Here is a 13,332-nt window from a genome sequence, read left to right on the forward strand (position 1 = left end):
CCCTCCTTCCATCCACTGTTAGATACTGTTCCCTCCTTCCTCCCTCCTTCCATCCACTGTTAGATACTGTTCCCTCCTTCCTCCCTCCTTCCATCCACTGTTAGATACTGTTCCCTCCTTCCTCCCTCCTTCCATCCACTGTTAGATACTGTTCCCTCCTTCCTCCCTCCTTCCATCCACTGTTAGATACTGTTCCCTCCTTCCTCCCTCCTTCCATCCACTGTTAGATACTGTTCCCTCCTTCCTCCCTCCTTCCATCCACTGTTAGATACTGTTCCCTCCTTCCTCCCTCCTTCCATCCACTGTTAGATACTGTCTCCCTCCTTCCTCCCTCCTTCCATCCACTGTTAGATACTGTTCCCTCCTTCCTTCCTCCCTCCTTCCATCCACTGTTAGATACTGTTCCCTCCTTCCTTCCTCCCTCCTTCCATCCACTGTTAGATACTGTTCCCCCTTCCTTCCTCCCTCCTTCCATCCACTGTTAGATACTGTTCCCCTTCCTTCCTCCCTCCTTCCATCCACTGTTAGATACTGTTCCCTCCTTCCTCCCTCCTTCCATCCACTGTTAGATACTGTTCCCTCCTTCCTCCCTCCTTCCATCCACTGTTAGATACTGTTCCCTCCTTCCTCCCTCCTTCCATCCACTGTTAGATACTGTTCCCTCCTTCCTCCCTCCTTCCATCCACTGTTAGATACTGTTCCCTCCTTCCTCCCTCCTTCCATCCACTGTTAGATACTGTTCCCTCCTTCCTCCCTCCTTCCATCCACTGTTAGATACTGTTCCCTCCTTCCTCCCTCCTTCCATCCACTGTTAGATACTGTTCCCTCCTTCCTCCCTCCTTCCATCCACTGTTAGATACTGTTCCCTCCTTCCTCCCTCCTTCCATCCACTGTTAGATACTGTTCCCTCCTTCCTCCCTCCTTCCATCCACTGTTAGATACTGTTCCCTCCTTCCTCCCTCCTTCCATCCACTGTTAGATACTGTTCCCTCCTTCCTCCCTCCTTCCATCCACTGTTAGATACTGTTCCCTCCTTCTCCTCCCTCCTTCCATCCACTGTTAGATACTGTTCCCTCCTTCCTCCCTCCTTCCATCCACTGTTAGATACTGTTCCCTCCTTCCTCCCTCCTTCCATCCACTGTTAGATACTGTTCCCTTCCTTCCTCCCTCCTTCCATCCACTGTTAGATACTGTTCCCTCCTTCCTCCCTCCTTCCATCCACTGTTAGATACTGTTCCCTCCTTCCTTCCTCCTTCCATCCACTGTTAGATACTGTTCCCTCCTTCCTCCCTCCTTCCATCCACTGTTAGATACTGTTCCCTCCTTCCTCCCTCCTTCCATCCACTGTTAGATACTGTTCCCTCCTTCCTCCCTCCTTCCATCCACTGTTAGATACTGTTCCCTCCTTCCTCCCTCCTTCCATCCACTGTTAGATACTGTTCCCTCCTTCCTCCCTCCTTCCATCCACTGTTAGATACTGTTCCCTCCTTCCTCCCTCCTTCCATCCACTGTTAGATACTGTTCCCTCCTTCCTCCCTCCTTCCATCCACTGTTAGATACTGTTCCCTCCTTCCTCCCTCCTTCCATCCACTGTTAGATACTGTTCCCTCCTTCCTCCCTCCTTCCATCCACTGTTAGATACTGTTCCCTCCTTCCTCCCTCCTTCCATCCACTGTTAGATACTGTTCCCTCCTTCCTCCCTCCTTCCATCCACTGTTAGATACTGTTCCCTCCTTCCTCCCTCCTTCCATCCACTGTTAGATACTGTTCCCTCCTTCCTCCCTCCTTCCATCCACTGTTAGATACTGTTCCCTCCTTCCTTCCTCCCTCCTTCCATCCACTGTTAGATACTGTTCCCTCCTTCCTCCCTCCTTCCATCCACTGTTAGATACTGTTCCCTCCTTCCTCCCTCCTTCCATCCACTGTTAGATACTGTTCCCTCCTTCCTCCCTCCTTCCATCCACTGTTAGATACTGTTCCCTCCTTCCTTCCTCCCTCCTTCCATCCACTGTTAGATACTGTTCCCTCCTTCCTCCCTCCTTCCATCCACTGTTAGATACTGTTCCCTCCTTCCTCCCTCCTTCCATCCACTGTTAGATACTGTTCCCTCCTTCCTCCCTCCTTCCATCCACTGTTAGATACTGTTCCCTCCTTCCTCCCTCCTTCCATCCACTGTTAGATACTGTTCCCTCCTTCCTCCCTCCTTCCATCCACTGTTAGATACTGTTCCCTCCTTCCTTCCCTCCTTCCATCCACTGTTAGATACTGTTCCCTCCTTCCTCCCTCCTTCCATCCACTGTTAGATACTGTTCCCTCCTTCCTCCCTCCTTCCATCCACTGTTAGATACTGTTCCCTCCTTCCTCCCTCCTTCCATCCACTGTTAGATACTGTTCCCTCCTTCCTCCCTCCTTCCATCCACTGTTAGATACTGTTCCCTCCTTCCTCCCTCCTTCCATCCACTGTTAGATACTGTTCCCTCCTTCCTTCCTCCCTCCTTCCATCCACTGTTAGATACTGTTCCCTCCTTCCTCCCTCCTTCCATCCACTGTTAGATACTGTTCCCTCCTTCCTTCCTCCCTCCTTCCATCCACTGTTAGATACTGTTCCCTCCTTCCTCCCTCCTTCCATCCACTGTTAGATACTGTTCCCTCCTTCCTCCCTCCTTCCATCCACTGTTAGATACTGTTCCCTCCTTCCTCCCTCCTTCCATCCACTGTTAGATACTGTTCCCTCCTTCCTCCCTCCTTCCATCCACTGTTAGATACTGTTCCCTCCTTCCTCCCTCCTTCCATCCACTGTTAGATACTGTTCCCTCCTTCCTTCCTCCCTCCTTCCATCCACTGTTAGATACTGTTCCCTCCTTCCTTCCTCCTTCCATCCACTGTTAGATACTGTTCCCTCCTTCCTCCCTCCTTCCATCCACTGTTAGATACTGTTCCTCCTTCCTCCCTCCTTCCATCCACTGTTAGATACTGTTCCCTCCTTCCTCCCTCCTTCCATCCACTGTTAGATACTGTTCCCTCCTTCCTCCCTCCTTCCATCCACTGTTAGATACTGTTCCCTCCTTCCTCCCTCCTTCCATCCACTGTTAGATACTGTTCCCTCCTTCCTTCCTCCCTCCTTCCATCCACTGTTAGATACTGTTCCCTCCTTCCTCCCTCCTTCCATCCACTGTTAGATACTGTTCCCTCCTTCCTCCCTCCTTCCATCCACTGTTAGATACTGTTCCCTCCTTCCTCCCTCCTTCCATCCACTGTTAGATACTGTTCCCTCCTTCCTTCCTCCCTCCTTCCATCCACTGTTAGATACTGTTCCCTCCTTCCTCCCTCCTTCCATCCACTGTTAGATACTGTTCCCTCCTTCCTTCCTCCCTCCTTCCATCCACTGTTAGATACTGTTCCCTCCTTCCTTCCTCCTTCCATCCACTGTTAGATACTGTTCCCTCCTTCCTCTCCCTCCTTCCATCCACTGTTAGATACTGTTCCCTCCTTCCTCCCTCCTTCCATCCACTGTTAGATACTGTTCCCTCCTTCCTCCCTCCTTCCATCCACTGTTAGATACTGTTCCCTCCTTCCTCCCTCCTTCCATCCACTGTTAGATACTGTTCCCTCCTTCCTCCCTCCTTCCATCCACTGTTAGATACTGTTCCCTCCTTCCTCCCTCCTTCCATCCACTGTTAGATACTGTTCTCCCTCCTTCCTCCCTCCTTCCATCCACTGTTAGATACTGTTCCCTCCTTCCTCCCTCCTTCCATCCACTGTTAGATACTGTTCCCTCCTTCCTCCCTCCTTCCATCCACTGTTAGATACTGTTCCCTCCTTCCTCCCTCCTTCCATCCACTGTTAGATACTGTTCCCCTTCCTTCCTCCCTCCTTCCATCCACTGTTAGATACTGTTCCCTCCTTCCTTCCTCCCTCCTTCCATCCACTGTTAGATACTGTTCCCTCCTTCCTTCCTCCCTCCTTCCATCCACTGTTAGATACTGTTCCCTCCTTCCTTCCTCCCTCCTTCCATCCACTGTTAGATACTGTTCCCTCCTTCCTCCCTCCTTCCATCCACTGTTAGATACTGTTCCCTCCTTCCTTCCTCCCTCCTTCCATCCACTGTTAGATACTGTTCCCTCCTTCCTTCCTCCCTCCTTCCATCCACTGTTAGATACTGTTCCCTCCTTCCTTCCTCCCTCCTTCCATCCACTGTTAGATACTGTTCCCTCCTTCCTCCCTCCTTCCATCCACTGTTAGATACTGTTCCCTCCTTCCTCCCTCCTTCCATCCACTGTTAGATACTGTTCCCTCCTTCCTCCCTCCTTCCATCCACTGTTAGATACTGTTCTCCTCTCCCTCCTTCCATCCACTGTTAGATACTGTTCCCTCCTTCCTCCCTCCTTCCATCCACTGTTAGATACTGTTTCCCTCCTTCCTCCCTCCTTCCATCCACTGTTAGATACTGTTCCCTCCTTCCTTCCTCCCTCCTTCCATCCACTGTTAGATACTGTTCCCTCCTTCCTCCCTCCTTCCATCCACTGTTAGATACTGTTCCCTCCTTCCTCCCTCCTTCCATCCACTGTTAGATACTGTTCCCTCCTTCCTCCCTCCTTCCATCCACTGTTAGATACTGTTCCCCTTCCTTCCTCCCTCCTTCCATCCACTGTTAGATACTGTTCCCTCCTTCCTCCCTCCTTCCATCCACTGTTAGATACTGTTCCCTCCCTCTTCCATCCACTGTTAGATACTGTTCCCTCCTTCCTTCCCTCCTTCCATCCACTGTTAGATACTGTTCCCTCCTTCCTCCTCCCTCCTTCCATCCACTGTTAGATACTGTTCCCTCCTTCCTTCCTCCCTCCTTCCATCCACTGTTAGATACTGTTCCCTCCTTCCTTCCTCCCTCCTTCCATCCACTGTTAGATACTGTTCCCTCCTTCCTCCCTCCTTCCATCCACTGTTAGATACTGTTCCCTCCTTCCTTCCTCCCTCCTTCCATCCACTGTTAGATACTGTTCCCTCCTTCCTCCCTCCTTCCATCCACTGTTAGATACTGTTCCCTCCTTCCTCCCTCCTTCCATCCACTGTTAGATACTGTTCCCTCCTTCCTCCCTCCTTCCATCTACTGTTAGATACTGTTCCCTCCTCCTCCCTCCTTCCATCCACTGTTAGATACTGTTCCCTCCTTCCTCCCTCCTTCCATCCACTGTTAGATACTGTTCCCTCCTTCCTCCCTCCTTCCATCCACTGTTAGATACTGTTCCCTCCTTCCTCCCTCCTTCCATCCACTGTTAGATACTGTTCCCTCCTTCCTCCCTCCTTCCATCCACTGTTAGATACTGTTCCCTCCTTCCTCCTCCTTCCATCCACTGTTAGATACTGTTCCCTCCTTCCTTCCTCCCTCCTTCCATCCACTGTTAGATACTGTTCCCTCCTTCCTCCTTCCTTCCATCCACTGTTAGATACTGTTCCCTCCTTCCTCCCTCCTTCCATCCACTGTTAGATACTGTTCCCTCCTTCCTCCCTCCTTCCATCCACTGTTAGATACTGTTCCCTCCTTCCTCCCTCCTTCCATCCACTGTTAGATACTGTTCCCTCCTTCCTCCTTCCTTCCATCCACTGTTAGATACTGTTCCCTCCTTCCATCCACTGTTAGATACTGTTCTGTTTAGAACGTCTATTCCTGATGTGCATAAAAGCACAGACATTATCAGAGACCTGTATTTTTTGACTGTGTGGATAGTGTGTCCTGACTGAAGCTCTCTCTATACTACCATAATGTCTGGTCTGGTGTCAACCCAATGGTCTCAGTAAAAGACCATGGGAATTAGATTGTCCAATAGGGCTGTTCTCTTCACCCCTTTAGTCCATAACAGCCTGGAAACAATGCTGAATCAATGGAAGTAAAACAGGGTTATTGCCAATTGGACATCGACCAATCAATGCACTTCATCTAGAGTCCCATCCAATCAATTTGCTTCGTCTAAGATAACATCCAATCACAAGCGGGCAGAAGACAGCATCAATCCGATAAGAAACGGTTATCGTGGTCCAAATGGCACCCTTTTCCCTCTGAGCCCTGGTCTATAGTAGTGTTCTATATAGGGCCCTGGTCTATAGTAGTGTTCTATATAGGGCCCTGGTCTATAGTAGTGTTCTATATAGGGTCCTGGTCTATAGTAGTGTTCTATATAGGGCCCCGGTCTATAGTAGTGTTCTATATAGGGCCCTGGTCTATAGTAGTGTTCTATATAGGACCCCGGTCTATAGTAGTGTTCTATATAGGGTCCTGGTCTATAGTAGTGTTCTATATAGGGCCCTGGTCTATAGTAGTGTTCTATATAGGGCCCCGGTCTATAGTAGTGTTCTATATAGGGCCCCGGTCTATAGTAGTGTTCTATATAGGGCCCTGGTCTATAGTAGTGTTCTATATAGGGCCCCGGTCTATAGTAGTGTTCTATATAGGGCCCTGGTCTATAGTAGTGTTCTATATAGGGCCCTGGTCTATAGTAGTGTTCTATATAGGGCCCCGGTCTATAGTAGTGTTCTATATAGGGCCCCGGTCTATAGTAGTGTTCTATATAGGGCCCTGGTCTATAGTAGTGTTCTATATAGGGCCCTGGTCTATAGTAGTGTTCTATATAGGGCCCTGGTCTATAGTAGTGTTCTATATAGGGCCCTGGTCTATAGTAGTGTTCTACATAGGGCCCCGGTCTATAGTAGTGTTCTATATAGGGCCCTGGTCTATAGTAGTGTTCTATATAGGGCCCCGGTCTATAGTAGTGTTGTATATAGGGCCCTGGTCTATAGTAGTGTTCTACATAGGGCCCCGGTCTATAGTAGTGCAGAACTTCCCAGACAGGAAGTGGCTAACGCTTGCTGTTAGGCCTAAAGGGTTTTTGTCGTATTAGTAAGTCATGGCTCCAGACAGACAGGTCCTCTCCACAGAGGATTTCTCCTCTCTAACGGCTAATAATGTAATGGTGGCCAATCATTGTGGCTGTCTGTCTCTGTGTGGTTTTAATAGCAAGCTCTCTTGTCAGCCAGCCAGGCCCAGCTCTCCTATCTGTATCTGTCCTGTCGGAGGCAGGCAGCCTGGTTAGTGAAGAGGATCCTGGGTCTGTCAGTGTTGACATCCTAGCCTAGGAGTTATTTTCCTCCCTGAGTTTTGTCAGTTGGACTTCAGACTTGTTCTGTACTGTGGTTCTCATTAACTCTTCTGTCTCTCTCTCTCTCTCTCTCGCTCACTCTCTCTCTCTCTCCAGGTTTCCCATCGTCAGCAGGCAACAGTTTGGACTCCCTCCAGGATGACAACCCTCCCCACTGGCTCAAGTCCCTTCAGGTCCTTACAGAGATGGATGCTGCGTCTCTCCCCAGCTCCACTGCTAACCCAAACCCCCAGCAGCCCAACTCACACAGCGGCCAGGTCCGCCCTCACCACAGACCCAGCTGGGCTCCCTACCCACCCCCATCCACAGCCTCTCACCAACCCCCACCCAGCCAGTCAATTCCACTCTCCACCTCCAGGCTTCCAGACTGCTTTCAGATCCCCGGCTCAGACACCCACAGAGCTGCTACTGAGCGCCGGCGTGGACCGCCACTAGGGAGCGATGCTGTGAAGTGGACTTCTGATTCCCGTCTTTAAACCCCCACAGAAACACAAATAAAAACCAAATCAGATCTAATTAACAAGAAAACAATAAGATATATTCTTCTTCCTGGTGAGCTGGTTTTCTGATCTTGTGTGTTCCCTCTTGGTTATGTTGAGTTGTTTCAGTTGGTCTATAGACGCAAACTACTATCCTAGCTACACTGTCTACCTGGCCCTGTCTCCTGTCTGTCTCCTTCTGTCTCCTGTCTGTCTACCTGGCCCTGTCTGTCTGTCTCCGTCTGTCTCCTGTCTGTCTCCTGTCTGTCTCCCTCCTTCTGTCTCCATGTCTGTCTCCATGTCTGTCTCCATGTCTGTCTCCCTCCTTCTGTCTCCATGTCTGTCTCCCTCCTTCTGTCTCCCTCCTTCTGTCTCCCTCCTTCTGTCTCCCTCCTTCTGTCTCCCTCCTTCTGTCTCCCTCCTGTCTGTCTCCCTCCTGTCTGTCTCCGTCTGTCTGTCTGTCTGTTTCTATGGCAGCATCAGGGACAGCACCATCGGGATTTGACGACAGCAAGTTAAGAGGCATTTGAAGATGTCAAAACCAAGATATTGGTGAATGATCCAGATATTAAAATATTGTGTTATATCACAAATATAACTGAACGTAGGGGAAATAAAACCATGTTTGACAGGATGGATGCTACGGTAGTGAGTTGTTTGGTTGACTGAAATGAGTTCCTTCAAAGCTACAAATCAGATCTATCTCAAACGGGGACCCTGTTACCTATATAGTTCACTACTTCCTAGACCCATGGGGCTCTGGTCTAAAGCAGTGCCCTACATAGGTTTTGAGTGCCGTTTGGGATGCATCCTTCACCTCCATCTGTTTATACGCAGCTTCCTGCCAGACCCCGAGATGTACGCTTCTGATTCGCTAGAAATCGGGTACATCACACTTGGTTTTGGCAGAACAATGATTACTTTGATCCAGTGGGTAGTGCTTCCTTTTGCTCTATGGAAGGCCAGGCACCACACCCTTAATCATATCACAGTCAACTTTTACCGGTTGAAAGTGGACACAAATATAATACTTTTTAATATAATTTTCTCCTGGAAATATTCTATTGACATATGCAAATTAGGTGATATTTCGATAAAAATGCACATATTTGCATATCAAGCAAATACATTTTTGTGGACATCGGTTTAAGTCAGCCTAAATATTTGTATTTCATTTTGTTAAGACACTCCAGGGCTGGATTTATACATAGCAGATTGTGAATGAATACTTTTTACATCTTTCTATCTTTAAAATACTAAAATGCATTTTTCTTTCAGAAGAAAATGTAATCTAGAATAAAAATTTGACATGTCAACAATTCCATATGTATAAGTCCGGGAAAATACGTCTAAGGATAACCACACACAATTTGGTGAACGCTGATGCTTCTGAGGATGAGGAAAATAAGTTTGACTGTCGGGAAATGGCAGTTAGACAAGTACACAACATTTACACTGCCAAACACAGTACCAGTCAAAAGTTTGGACACATCTTGTCATTCAAGGGTTTTTCTTTTATTTATTTTTTACTGTTTTCTACATTGTAAAATAATAGTGAAGACATTAAAACTATGAAATAACATATATGAGGAATCATGTCGTGACCAAAACAGTGTTAAACACATCAAAATATATTTTATATTTGAGATTCTTCAAAGTAGCCACTTTTGTTTTGTCTTGATGACAGCTTTGCACACTCTTGGCGTTCTCTCAACCCTTGAATGAGTAGGTGTGTCTAAACGTTTGACTGGTACTGTATTTAGACCCAATCACAATCTCTTCAAATGAAGTTACTAAATATAGTCCAGTTTGTTACATTCTCTATTCAGTTGGTTTTTAAATGATGGATGTCCATTTAACAGTGGTTACCATTCATGGCATTTTTATGACAGTGGTATTATTTAACAAGACAAGCCAGTTAAGAACAAATTCTTATTTACAATGACGGACTACCCCAGGCCAAACCCGGACGACGCTGGGACCAATTGTGAACCTCCCTATAGGACTCCCAATCACGGCAGGATGGGATTCAGCCTGGATTCGAACCAGGTACTGTAGTGATGCCTCTTGTACTGAGATGCAGTGCCTTAGACCACTCGTGAGCTATCAAAATTGATAATTACATGCAAAAATGTCACTATGCCTGTGGTGCCTGGCATCAAGTTGTCCAGATCAAAGCTAAAAAAAGGTATATGGATAGATTAAACTAAATAACGCTAAGCCTCTTACTCTGCAGGTGTAGTGAAAGCTAAGCCTCTTACTCTGCAGGTGTAGTGAAAGCTAAGCCGCTTACTCTGCAGGTGTAGTGAAAGCTAAGCCTCTTACTGCAGGTGTAGTGAAAGCTAAGCCTCTCACTCTGCAGGTGTAGTGAAAGCTAAGCCTCTTACTGCAGGTGTAGTGAAAGCTAAGCCTCTTACTGCAGGTGTAGTGAAAGCTAAGCCTCTTACTGCAGGTGTAGTGAAAGCTAAGCCTCTCACTCTGCAGGTGTAGTGAAAGCTAAGCCTCTTACTGCAGGTGTAGTGAAAGCTAAGCCTCTCACTCTGCAGGTGTAGTGAAAGCTAAGCCTCACTGCAGGTGTAGTGAAAGCTAAGCCTCTCACTCTGCAGGTGTAGTGAAAGCTAAGCCTCTCACTCTGCAGGTGTAGTGAAAGCTAAGCCTCTCACTCTGCAGGTGTAGTGAAAGCTAAGCCTCTCACTCTGCAGGTGTAGTGAAAGCTAAGCCTCTCACTCTGCAGGTGTAGTGAAAGCTAAGCCTCTCACTCTGCAGGTGTAGTGAAAGCTAAGCCTCACTGCAGGTGTAGTGAAAGCTAAGCTGCTCACTGCAGGTGTAGTGAAAGCTAAGCCTCTCACTCTGCAGGTGTAGTGAAAGCTAAGCCTCTCACTCTGCAGGTGTAGTGAAAGCTAAGCCTCTTACTGCAGGTGTAGTGAAAGCTAAGCCTCTCACTCTGCAGGTGTAGTGAAAGCTAAGCCTCTCACTCTGCAGGTGTAGTGAAAGCTAAGCCTCTCACTCTGCAGGTGTAGTGAAAGCTAAGCCTCTCACTCTGCAGGTGTAGTGAAAGCTAAGCCTCTCACTCTGCAGGTGTAGTGAAAGCTAAGCCTCTCACTCTGCAGGTGTAGTGAAAGCTAAGCCTCACTGCAGGTGTAGTGAAAGCTAAGCCTCACTGCAGGTGTAGTGAAAGCTAAGCCTCACTGCAGGTGTATTTAAATCTAACATTCAGAGTTTCTCACATCCATAAATAGGTCTCTGGTTTCAGGCCTCCCTGTGAAAGGGATAGGGGTTGGGAGGACTCGCAAATAGAGTCCTCCCAAAAAGCGCCCTAACCCCTTTATAGTGCAGTAGTCTAGGGCTCTGGTCAAAAGTAGTGCACTATATAGGGAATAGGGTGTCATTTGAGACAACCCTTACCAGGCCTGGCTGCAAGCTGACCGTCAATGAGGATGGAGCAACTCCATGCCAGACCAGAAGGGGGCGACCACCTCTACCTCGAAGGGAGCATGGAGATGGACTGTTAATGTGAATTTCGTTATCAATGTTCATAAACTTCAATTAATCTACTCAGTCTGCAACCCAGAGTTTGTAAGATTCTGGTTGAATGAAACAGACGAGAGTCCCAGCTTACAATAGTCAATGTTTATTCACTAGGGTACTCTGAAGTTCATTATACAAAGACATCCATTTTATAGTTCACTTCCTACCTAAGCACATACATCCACACAAACAGTAGATATCCTACGCACATACATCCACACAAACAGCAGGTGAGTTGTGTGCTTCTCCAGAGTTGTCACCACTGTTTATCACTACCCAGCGCTGTCCGTTCCATTCCCCCCGAGATTAGAGAAACCTTGAGAAGTACTCCCTGTCCTATCATAGGTTTCTCAGAGTTCTAGCCAGGTCGGGTAATTGTTCTCGGTATTTTCTTAGAAACACACATACACACGTTTATCTCCCTCCCAGTCCAACCTAGTTGGACTTATGTTTAATACTTTAATTATTTATTATACATGCTACATAAACAACTAGTTACTAATATGGTACATTATTTTATCATTTTCTTTAATAAATGATTTTCTTATGATTTTCTTTCATAAATGATTTTATCATGGACCTGTGACCCTCTCAGAACAGCACAGGTTGGGACAGGAAGGAGACTGGGTGTCACTATGTGGTGCTTGTTGTACTGTAACTTCCCTCTGTCAGTTTCCACCTGGTAGCCATGTCTTAACGGTTACACAGACTACAGGTCCCTAGTGGAAAAATGGAGCGTGGCACAGCACCACAAATTTACTCACCCATCAGGACACGCTCCACTTGAGTCCTCTTGATTTAGAGAGACGTTTTTAATGTCACATGCACAAGTACAGTGAAATGCCTTTCTTGCTAACTCAAAAACACAGCAATGCAATAATCAATAGCATTTTATTACTAGGGGAAAAACAAGGTAAGGACGCAAGCGTACTATTATACAGGAAATAATCCAAGTCAGTTCCAATGCCATAAAAGAGGAGTCTCTGACGGGTAGAGTTGAGAACAGAACAGGGTGAATGACTGACCCTATGAAACAGATGGAGTTCAGCTTGTTGGACCCAACATGTAGCCTGGTGCCAGTCTGGTTCTGATCTCTTGACAACTCCTGATGGAATTGTCATGTTTAATCTGGTGTAATAAAGAATTAGCAAAATAGCAGAAATAGATTAGGACCAGTTTACACTCTGCCCTCTGATTGTGAATGCTAGCACAGGGAGGGATAGGGACCAGTTTACACTCTGCCCTCTGATTGTTAATGCTAACCCAGGGAGGGATAGGGACCAGTTTACACTCTGCCCTCTGATTGTGAATGCTAGCACAGGGAGGGATAGGGACCAGTTTACACTCTGCCCTCTGATTGTTAATGCTAACCCAGGGAGGGATAGGGACCAGTTTACACTCTGCCCTCTGATTGTTAATGCTAACCCAGGGAGGGATAGGGACCAGTTTACACTCTGCCCTCTGATTGTTAATGCTAGCACAGGGAGAGATAGGGACCAGTTTACACTCTGCCCTCTGATTGCTAATGCTAGCACAGGGAGAGAAAGCATCGTATCTTAGCTGCTGTGGTATTCTTAGTGTATCATGTCTAGATTTTAAAACTCGAAATCAGGAAACGAATTGAAAAAGTTAATTGTTTGATTCATTAATGACGTAGTGTGCTGAGATAGCAGTGTTTGTTTTTTACAGTATTACTTTAGTGCCTTGTTGCAAACAGGATGCATGTTTTGGAATATTTTTATTCTGTACAGGCTTCCTTCTTTTCACTCTGTCAATTAGGATAGTATTGTTGAGTACAATGTTGTTGATCCATCCTCAGTTTTCATATCACAGCCATTACATTTGACATTTTAGTCACTTAGCAGACGCTCTTATCCAGAGCGACTTACAGTAGTGAATGCATACGTTTCATTTCATAATTATTATTTTTTTCAGTACTGGCCCCCCAATGGTAACTGTTTTAAAGTTACCATTGGCCTCATAGTGAAATCCCTGAGAGGTTTCCTTTCTCTTTGGCAACTGAGTTAGGAAGGAAGCCTGTATCTTTGTAGTGACTGGGTGTATTGATACTCCATCCAAAGTGTAATTAATAACTTCACCATGCTCAAAGGGATATTCAATGTCTGCTTTCAAAAAACAAAAAAACATCTGCCACTCGGTGCCCTTCTTTGCGA

The 13,332-nt window shown here is 46.9% G+C and overlaps 1 pseudogene; it reads left to right on the top strand.

Annotated features, from left to right (window-relative positions):
• The window catches only part of LOC106609816 (CCR4-NOT transcription complex subunit 4-like), a 61,705-nt pseudogene extending 53,441 nt beyond the window's left edge, over positions 1 to 8,264 (top strand).
• The last annotated feature ends 5,068 nt before the right edge of the window (positions 8,265 to 13,332 follow it).

This window comes from Salmo salar, chromosome ssa07, assembly GCF_905237065.1.
Source record: "Salmo salar chromosome ssa07, Ssal_v3.1, whole genome shotgun sequence".
Classification (NCBI taxonomy): domain Eukaryota; kingdom Metazoa; phylum Chordata; class Actinopteri; order Salmoniformes; family Salmonidae; genus Salmo; species Salmo salar.